Genomic DNA, 8,304 nt, shown 5'->3' with positions numbered 1-8,304 from the left:
GCCCACCACAACACCTGGCTATTTTTTTGGTTGCAGTCGTCATTGTTGTTTGGCGGGCCTGGGCTGGATTCGAACCCACCCCCTCAGGTATATGTGGCTGGAGCCTTAGGCACCTGAGCCACAGGCGCTGAGCCAAGATATATACTTTTTAAGAAGTTTGCAAAACAGTATGTTGAGTAAGATCCCATTGGTATAAATACCGTGTATATTATGTATAGCGAAGAAGCTAAAAGTTTGTGCACTAAATAGTTAGCAGTGACTCCCTTTGGGAGGATGAGCTTATATGGGGACTTCTACATTATACATTCAAACATTTGAATGTGCAGTTTGAATTTTTCTCATGGAGCATATGTCACTTTTATAGTCAAAACAAAACCAAGACATCTGTTTCTAAAAGGAGGAGGTTCCTTTACCAGTTTGTAGGGTGCTATTAAAATGGTATTGCGTGTTTTACATTGTATGGAATATTGCCAGCTTAGAACGTTTTCTAAAACTTATTAAATACATACATCTAGTTATTTGAGAAAAAAATTCCATATGTTTTACAGCTTATTTCTGACTTGAAAGTATGCCAGAGCTATAAACATGTAAAAAGGCCTTTATGGGGGTTAAATAGGGATCACTAGGGTCTTCCTACAGGAAGGCCACTTCCTCTTCTCCCAACAGATATGGTTTAAGAATCTTTTAGGTTCCATGTAATTCTACAAAAATTTTTCATTGCAGAAGACTGGCTCCATGTGTGGGTGGTAACTTCAAAGCTTATGTTGTTAGTCTGTATTTGAGAGTTTTTCCACTTCAAGTAGACGTTAGGACAAGCAAAACACATTTTTTGTGTCAAGCATGAAACAGGTTTCAACAACTTCAAAAAAAAAAGCTGGCAAAGAAACATTGCAAAGAGCAAATATAAAGACTAAAGAAACATGGCCATCGGGAAAATATTGTTTGAATTTTTTGTTTGTTAATTGGTTTGTTTTTGTAGAACCAGTTACTCAGGCTACCACAGCAAACGTGACCTTGTCTATCACCAAATACTAATATTATCACTGGAGACTCCTTCAGTAAGGAAATCTGTGCTGCCCCCACACAGCTGCATGAGTGAGCTTTTTCATGAGAGATATGCCATGATCAGGAGCAACCAAACTCCACGCCCTGATTGAGAGACAGAAGATACCCATCAGTGGAGCCAGAGTCCTCTGCTGTGTATGGTAAAGAACCATTCCCTGAGACAGTAACCAGAAGAACCTGAAAGCAATGCTTAGCTACCCAACAATCTTCTCAAATGCTGACTCTCAAACCTCACCTGGACTGAATTAGAATCAAAACAGAATAGCAGAATAACCCCTTAATTTTAATCTTGCTTTACAAGAAGGCACCTTTAGATAGGGCCACTGGCTCAATGATGTAAGAGCTCCGTGGCCCCTCTGTGACCCTCTGTGACTCTTTTAGCATTATGATTGAAGATGGCTACGGCAGCTCCACGCATCATAACTTCACATGAAAAGGTCCAAAGCAGGAGGGTTGGGTTGGAACAAAAAGGGGCATTTCCTGCCTGACTCTTCCCCTAAAAGCAGAAAGGAAGAGCTTTCCTAGAATTCCCCAGCTGATTTCTTATCTCTCACTGGCTAAATGTCTAAACCAATCACTGGCATGAACAGGATTGCTGTGAATGATTTAGTTTAGTCAAGATTCACGCCCTGGGGCTGAACAAGCTGATATTCAGATAAATTTGGATTTGTTAACAAGGAGGAGAACAATCATTGAGCAGGCTATCAGCAAAGCGTGACATAGAAGATAAGATTTCCGTATGAATACACCAACCAGCCCTTTGACCCTTCTAGTGTTCCAAACTTTCTCTATAGGTTTCCTCCTAAGATTCACTCTTGGGTCTCTACACAAATTTCCAGAAACATCCCCAGGGTTCAGGGAAACCCTTCCAAAAAGTTGCTCCCAACTTTTAAAACTTGCACTTTGGGGCAGCCCCATATACCAGAGGTGGCAGGTTCAAACCCGGCCCCAGCCAAAAACTGAAAAAACAAAAAAAACTTGCACTCTGCTGAGAAAGTAAAACTCCCTTATCATCAGCCTTTCATAGCCCTCTCTAAAATTGGTGATGACCACCTTCATCTGCTGTGGAAGTCCCATGCACGAAACCAGAGTGTGGTAGTGTTACCCCAACGTGCTTCTCTCATGCTCGCTCTTGAACCAATAGCCATCACTGAGCCTGTTGGGAGTGAGCACCTCCTTTCTTAACTAGTCCTGAAAGCTCACCTCTGGGTTTGTGTGTTGGGAGAAGGCGTAGCTCCAGTGACACAGACTGGCTCCTTCCCCAACCCAGGCAGCTTTAGCCAAGTTTGATAGTCTTTGTCAAATTGCTAATTTGTACCTCTATGTTCTTAAAAAGTACATGTGCCAGCAAAACTATAAAATAAATTTAAGAACATAGTAGTTTTTTTTTTTCTTGAGCACCCTGGCACCCTAAGTAGAGCCCCATGGCATCATAGCTCACAGCAACCTCAAGCTCTGGGTTCAAACAATCATCTTGCCTTAGTTTTTTTTTTATTTTTAGTAGAGACAGGGTCTTGCTCTTGCTGGTTTCTAACTCCTGAGCTCAAGCAATCCACCTACCTCCACCTTCCAGAGTGCTAGGATTACAGATGTGAGCCACCACACCCAGCCCAAATGATAGCTTTATCTTTCTTTTCTTTCTTTTTTTTTTTTTGTTGTTGTTGTTTTTTGTTTTTTGAGACAGAGTTTTACTATGTCACCCTCAGTAGAGTGCTGTGGCGTCACAGCTCACAGCAACCTCAAACTCTTGGGCTTAAGTGATTCTCTTGCCTCAGCCTCCCAAGTAGCTGGGACTACAGGCACCCACCACAATGCCCAGCTATTTTTTTGTTACAGTTGTTTAGCTGGCCCAGGCTGGGTTCAAACCCGCCACCCTCGGTGGCTGGCTGTAACCACTGTGCTACAGGAGGCAAGTCAATAGCATTTTGTTGGGGTTTTTTGGTTTTTGTTTTTTTTTTTGAAGTTTTGGCTGGAGCTAGGTTTGAACCCAGCACATCTGGTATATGGGGCCAGCGTCTTACTCCTTTGAACCACAGGTGCCACTCCAATAGCTTTTTTTTTTTGCAGTTTTTGGCCAGGGTCAGGCTTGAACCCACCACCTCTGGCATATGGGGCTAGCACCCTACTCCTTGAGCCACAGATGCTGCCCCCAATAGCTTTTTATTAAAGGTTGAATATTTACTATATATATGCCAGTCTTGAAGGTTCATTCCGATGTCTAACTCTAAAACTTATGTGCCTATGTAACTACACTTCACTTTCTTTTATTGCCAATGTGTGAAAATTAGACAAAAGCCGGCAAAAACTGGATACCTCACCATCATAAAAATTACATGATTTGTTCTTTAAAAGATACTGTTATAAAAAAAGAAAGGGCAAGCCACACACATATATCCAATAGAAGATGTTTTTCTAAAACGTGTAAAGAACTTTGACAACTCAGTAACAAGACAATCAACTCAATTTTTAAAAGGGAGAATAAGACTTGAACAGATGCTTCACCAAAGAAGACACACGGGGGAGTTAAGTACACACACGAAAAGATGCTCAGTATTATTAGACATTAGGAAAATGCAAACAAAAACCATGAGAAGAACCTCCTACATACTCCCTAGCACAGCTAAAATTATAAATATTGAACATAAGTGTTAGCAAGGACTTGAAACCACTGGAATTCTCACACAGTACTGGTGGAAACGTAACTTGGTATGACCACTTTAGAAAACAGTCTGGCAATTTCTTCAAATGCTAAACATACACATATGGAATCATAACCCACCTCTTCCACTCCTGGATATGCACCAAAAAGAAATGAAAGCATATGATCACACAAAGATCTGTATAGAAATGTTCACTGTAGCTTGACTTTTTGGAAACAACCAACATTTCAATCAATAGCTCACAAACAATTATGGTTTGCATACAATAGAACACAACTCAGCAATAAAAGAAATAAACTATGAATAAATGCAGCAACCTGGAAAAATCTTAAAATAATTGTGTTAAATGAAATAAGCACCCCTTCCCCAAAAAGTGTGTACTGTATGCATCTATTTGCACTGCCTCCATCTAAGGTTAATAAAATAAAAATAAACTTCTAGAAAGTGCAAGAGGTTAATCTGTAGTGACAGAAAGCAGATCGGAGGTTGCCTAGGGATGAATGGAGAGAAGAGAGGGAAGATGGGGAGGGAGATATAAAGGGGAAGAAAGAAACTTTGGGGTAAGACGTGCTTAAGTTTATTATTTTGACTATGCTGATGGTTCCATGGGAGCATAAAAAATGTAAAAAAAGTTATCAAATTCTGCACTTTAAATATATGATGTCTATTGTTGGTTAAAGAACATACCTGTATCTATATACACAGATATATCTAGACAGGTGAAATATAGATAGATAGTGAGAGAATAGCAAACTGTTAGCAATTGTGGAATCTAAATGAATGAGAAGTATAAGAACTGTTCACTCAACTATTTTGTGTACTTAATTTTTTTTTTGAGAGTCTTATTATGTCACCCTCCGTAGAGTGTTGTGATGTCACAGCTCACAGCAACCTCAAACTCTTGGGCTCAAGCGATTTTCTTGCCTCAGCCTCCCAAGTAGCTGGGACTACAGGTGCCTGCCACAATGCCAGGCTATTTTTTTGTTGTACTGATAGTTGTCATTGTTGTTTAGCAGGCCCAGGCCAGGTTTGAACCCCCCTGCCTCAGGATATGTGGCTGGTGCCCTAACCACTGGGCTATGGGCACCGAGCCTTAAATGTTTTCATGATAAAATGTTGAGGAAGGAAAAGAAAAAACTGACTCCTATTGAGCAATCCTACATGTTAGACAAGGTCTCACTCGGAGTTTGCAGGGGGTTCCCTCTAGGATTCTGCAGTCCCTGAACTCTGGAAGATGTAGGACCGGGTGTTTGGAACCACCAGGGAATCTCATCACGAGAGACATAGGAGTCTCCTGAGGCAGACCTCGTCCCAGATGGAGAGGAAGCATAGAACTCGTGCATTCACACAAATGACTAAGAAGTACAGAACACTAGATTATTTCCTATGCTTCCCCTTTTCCTTGCACCTCCTACATAACTAATACTGGAGAAAAAGTTAAATATGTCAGTCAAAAGTAACTTTCTATTCCAGTACAAAATAGTATCATTTAGATAAATGCCTGGTCTCTTTTGGGTAAATAGTCATGCTTTCAGGCTTTCTTCCTTCTCCCTATCTTTTCTCTTCTTCCTGGATAACAAATCACCAGAGGCAGCTCTCACCCATCTTTGGCAGCAGGCAGAGAGGTTCCTGGGGATGCATGCTGTGCGCCATGGGCACAGTGATTGCTCCTATGACATTCCCAACTCTCCTGACCTCTGGTGCCTGAAACAGGCTTCCAAGCTGGTTCCCAGGTCCCCTCCTTCCCCCAGAGTTAATTCTGAGAACAGGCTTAAGAACAAGGAAGCACGAAAAGTCCCAAGTTCCTTGTGGACAAACAATGGTGGAAACTTACCCAAATTGTAACTCCCAAGCTGTAGCCCTGCCCTGGGCTAACTGGCCATGTCTCACTTCTGTACTAGCATGCTTGCTCAGCTGCACAAAAATATAAAAGGACAGCCTGCTCCCTACTTGGGTGCTGACTGGTTTTCATAAGCAGCAGCCCCCTGTGCAGGTGGAATAAATTTCTATTAATTATTACAAGTGGGGCCTGAGTAACTCAGCTGTGCGAGTCACAACAGTGCCCACCTGCTGAATATGGGCCCTTCCCACTTTCCCTGTGGAGTGGCTGAGTTGCTCTTGACCTGACACTGACAATGGAGGAGTCTAAGTTGTTGCCCCAGGCTAGGGGTTTCCACATTCTGACCTCTCTCATCCTGGCCTGAGGTCCTTTCTGGGCCACCAAAGCTCTCTGCATGCATGACTTGGGCTGGGGAACCTTGATGGTTTCTGTGCACTGATCTGCAGGGTGTGGCTCTGTGAGGCTGCCCAAGGCTCCTTGCATGGTCACTGTGGCTCTTATCAGACTCCATTCTTGTATCAGTTTCTAGGGCTGCTGTAACAAACCAGATGGCTTAACATAACAGACATATTTTCTCATAGTCCTAGAGGCCACAAATCTGAAATCAAAGTGCTGGCAAAGTTGATTCCTTCTATAGGTTCTGCAGAAAAATTTGCTCATTCTACTCTCCCAGCTTCTAGTAGTGACCGGCACCCTTGGTGTTCCTTAGCGTAGGGCTGTGAAACTCCAGTTTCTGCTCCCATCTTCATACTGTCTTATTCTCTCTGGATATCTCTCTCTCTCTCTCTCTCTCTCTCTCTCTCTCTCTCTCTCTTTCTCTCCTTCGGTCTCTCGTTAGGACTCTTGTCCTGAATTCAGGGATCAACCTAATCCAGCATGATCTCATCCCTTAGTCTGCAAAGACCCTCTTCCAATAAGGTCACACACATCCTTTGCAGGACACAACTCAACCCATGACTATTCTAAATTCAGAATTATCTTAGTCTTGGTTCCTCCCCAGCCTGTGCTCAGGAAAGCCTGTGCCATGTGTGCAAACCTCCAATACTGATTCCTCTAGATCACGCTGGGGATTTCTACTGCCCCCATCCACCTACCTCCCAAGATGTGATCCCAAGATGGATATGGGAGAATAATACTTCCTGCTTCTCTAAGCACAGGTCCAAAACCAAAAGTAATTTTTTTTTTCTGGCTACAGGTTTATACAATAGAAAATAATCCCCTTCATTTTTACAGAGGTGGCTGACCATGTCCACAACCAAATCCACCTCTAAACTGGAATGCGGTGGCTGCCCCGCCCCAGCCTCAGGCTTCTTGTTGGCAGGGGGCATAGCACTCCACCTGTAGGTGTCTGTGTCAGCTTCCCCTCTTGTGAGTCTTACAGGTGGCTGGCCTTCCAGACCTTTCCATTGAGGTCTGCTCATCTCTGGATGGCTGTGGTACAGGGTGGCAGGGCTGATCTCAGGGGGCAAATGGAGGTAATTGTGGAAGTACAGGATACCCTCCCTGGTGAGGTACCAGCAGAAGTGTCTCCAGGCTACTGCTCCTTCACATAGCCTTCATAGAGTAAAGGGTGGGCACATTCTTGACTGCCAACCCTGGGTACTTAAGAACATGGACAGTCTTCTTTCCCTCCTTTAAAGGGAGTTCATATACGGCAATCTGGTTCTTCTTGGGCATCAGTATGGTGATGTGTGGTAGTAGCTGCAGGGTCCAGAGCCTCGAAAGTAATTTTAAAACAACGGATACTTCAAGTAAGCACTCAATAAACAGTTTCCTCCATGACAGCATTGATAATTATTTTTGCGGTTATGATAATTATCATGAAAATGAAACCGCAGTAATTAAATTATCTTACATAGCACATCAATGGTAACCACTCTCAGGTCATTAACAAATGTGGCATTTCCAGCTCATATAAAAATGCTATTGATCCTTGCTTGTGCTCATTACAACTGAACTCATAAAGGCACAGTGGTGACACGTATAAGCCTGTTTTTTCATATAAACAAATGAACAAATGCTACAATCGAAGTCTGCCAGTGAATGTCTGCTTATTGTCTTCTAAGCTTAGCACTCTCCGAGTTAAACATGGATAAGGGCAAGCCTTTCACAAAGGTGACAGTGTTCTATCACTGGTAAATTTTATTTTAAGATCCAGCAGCTGATGTTGTCTCCCAAGAAATAGATTCAGTGACATTTAGCTTTTTGACCTTAAGAAAAGAACACAATCTTCAACAGAAGGCTCTCTCAACCTGGTTCTCTGCTCTTGTTTATACAAATTATTTCCTATGACAATTGATAAACAGAAATGAACCTGTTCTCTAGTTCAGACGTTCATAAATAGTCAATAGGTGGCTACCATATGCTGGCCATGGGGGACAGCCTAGTGAACGGGACAGGCCCAGCCTTGTGGAGCTCAGGCTACAGAAAGGACAGACAAGCAAGCAGGGGAGTGAAGATGGACCTCAGTGTGCACACTCTGTGGTGAAACACACACAGCTCTTAAGCTTTCTTTTTTTTTCTCCTTTTATTAAGTCATATACACATAGATCATGAATTCATTTATGCATTTGTGGGGTATAATGTGTTGATTTTTTATACAATTAGGAATGCTTACCTCAAACTAATTAATATAAGTTTTCTATAGATCAACCTACTTTCTATTTCAAGCAGCCATTCTCCTAAAGTAGCAGAAACCTTAACCTCAGTCCATTGGAAGCGTCTTCTTTCCTTGAGTTA

General features: G+C 42.4%; 1 pseudogene; it reads right to left on the bottom strand.

Annotated features, from left to right (window-relative positions):
- Positions 1–6,792: 6,792 nt before the first annotated feature.
- Positions 6,793–7,353, bottom strand: LOC111724933 (annotated as a pseudogene).
- Positions 7,354–8,304: the final 951 nt, after the last annotated feature.

The sequence above is a fragment of the Otolemur garnettii genome, unplaced genomic scaffold (assembly GCF_000181295.1).
Source record: "Otolemur garnettii isolate 467f Iridium unplaced genomic scaffold, OtoGar3 scaffold00002, whole genome shotgun sequence".
Classification (NCBI taxonomy): Eukaryota; Metazoa; Chordata; class Mammalia; order Primates; family Galagidae; genus Otolemur; species Otolemur garnettii.
This window is presented reverse-complemented; position numbering and strand designations above follow the sequence as displayed.